The 2,377-nt window shown below is 40.6% G+C and overlaps 1 non-coding gene across 1 annotated transcript; it reads right to left on the bottom strand.

Moving 5' to 3' along the window:
- Positions 1–1,724: 1,724 nt before the first annotated feature.
- Positions 1,725–1,831, bottom strand: LOC137222917 (U6 spliceosomal RNA). The gene has a single exon (XR_010942682.1). It is a non-coding gene; the product is annotated as a U6 spliceosomal RNA (small nuclear RNA).
- Positions 1,832–2,377: the final 546 nt, after the last annotated feature.

Consider the following 2,377-nt stretch of genomic DNA (forward strand, 5'->3'; position numbering starts at 1 on the left):
TATTTCATATTTAAGTCCCAGAATGGATGGGCCTTTTTTTTTTTTTATGTGGTGTGAGACGGGGATGCAATTTCACCTATTTGTATTTAATTCACCAATTGTCTCGACACAATTTCTCAAAGAGTCCAGGCTTTAATCACTATCTGAAATGTCCCCTTGGTCATAAATCAAACTTCTGCATATACATGAGTATTGATCGAGCTCCTCTATTGTGTTCCATTGGTCCATCTTCTGTCCTTGTTCCAATGAACAGTCTTCATTACTCCAGCTTTAACAGTAAGTCATAGTATCTGGTTGGGTAGCTCCCCCTGCCACTGTACCCCATGCTCCTACTAACTCTTTTTCAGAAGTGTCTTAGCTGTCTTGGACAGTTGTTCTACCACATGCATTTTTTTTTTAATTTATTTTTGGCTGCATTGGGTCTTTGTTGCTGTGCGCAGGCTTTTCTCTAGTTGTGGCGAGTGGGGGCTACTCTTCATTGCAGTGTGCAGGCTTCTCATTGCAGTGGCTTCTCTTGTTGCGGAGCATGGGCTCTAGGCACTCAGGCTTCAGTAGTTGTGACTTGTGGGCTCTAGAGCACAGGCTCAGTAGTTGTGGCTCACGGGCTTAGTTGCTCCGCGACATGTGGGATCTTCCTGGACCAGGGCTCGAACCCCTGTCCCCTGCATTGGCAGGCGGATTCTTAACGACTGCGCCACCAGGGAAGTCCCCACATACATTTTTGAAACAGCTTTTCAAGTCCCTTGAAAATAACTGTTGAGATGTTTTTATAGGCATTGCATTAAAGGATTAAAGGTATAGATGAGTTTGGCTAGAATTAACAGAATTATGATTTAAAATTTTCTTTTCTAAGAACATTGTACTTCTCTCCATCTCTTCAGATCTTTTTGAATGACATTTAAAGTTTGATCATTTTCCACAAAGGGTTTACATATCCTTTCTAGATTTATTCCTAGGTACTTTAATTTTTTTTGGTGGCCTTTAGAAATGGGTATCTTTTTAAGAAAATTACATTTCCTAACTGATTCTTGCTGGTATATAGTCAAATGCAAATGCTTTTTGTATCCAGCAATCTTGCACACCTCCCTTATGAGTTCAGACACTATATTTGCATATCATTTGGGAGTTTCTATGTAGCCAATCATTTATCCGCAAATAATGACAGTTTTATTCTACTCATCCTTTCTTTTTTTGTGTGTGTAAATATATACACGTTTTCTATTGTATTATATGCTATTACATAAATATATACAAATATACACATAATTTGTCAGGACAAAGTCAAATCAACAAATATAAAATATTCTTAAGTTTAAAAATGAATCAAAAAAATGAATCAGGGGCTTCCCTGATGGCGCAGTGGTTGAGAGTCCACCTGCAGATGCAGGGGACACGGGTTCGTGCCCCGGTCCAGGAAGATCCCACATGCCGCGGAGCGGCTGGGCCCGTGAGCCATGGCTGCTGAGCCTGCGCGTCCGGAGCCTGTGCTCCGCAACAGGAGAGGCCACAACAGTGAGAGGCCCGCGTACCACAAAAAAAAAAAAAAAAAAAAAAAAAGAATCAAATAATGGGCATAAAGATAATTAAGGAAGTTGTAAATAAAATGTTGAAGGCATGTATAAACAATAAAAATGACTGACATTTGCTGCATGATGGCCATCTAAAGCTCTGAAAATAATTTTCAACTACTAAGCTTGATTTTCTCTTCCACATTCAATAATTTAAAAATTATGGAACGCTTCACGAATTTGCGTGTCATCCTTGCGCAGGGGCCATGCTAATCTTCTCTGCATCGTTCCAATTTTAGTATATGTGCTGCCGAAGCGAGCACTACTCATCCTTTCTTGAATGTCTGGAATCTTTAATGAGACATTGTTAGTTCTGCAGGTCCAGTAAGAAAACATTAAGTAACATTTACAAAATTCAAAATGATCATTTGCCCATTTTACATAAATTCACCTCAGTGTTTCAGAGGCCCAAATCCAAATATGTAGCAGCAAATGCAAAAATTAGTTGGAGCAGCATAGCTGAACGCTGGTTCGTGAGGTACATAGGATTCTGAGGAGAATTAGGAAACAGCCCATTGACTCAGGTCCTGAGATTTTAGGGGCAGATTCCTCACTCTGTATGGCAGGTCTCAGCTGCAGTGAGATTGGGGTGATACCTGCTGACCAAGTGACTGCCCTGTGACTTCTCCTTTCTTCTAAGATAGTGAGGGTAGTCATGGGCTTTGGAATCAAACAGATCACTTTGTGTGGCCCTGAGCAAGTGGCTTAACCTATCTGAACCATAGTTTCCTCATTTGTAAAATGGTGCTGATAAGCATTCCTCATAGGGTGTTGGGGAGGATTGAATGGGTTAATAAATGTAAACCGTG

Source organism: Pseudorca crassidens, chromosome 3 (genome assembly GCF_039906515.1).
Source record: "Pseudorca crassidens isolate mPseCra1 chromosome 3, mPseCra1.hap1, whole genome shotgun sequence".
Lineage (NCBI taxonomy): Eukaryota > Metazoa > Chordata > Mammalia > Artiodactyla > Delphinidae > Pseudorca > Pseudorca crassidens.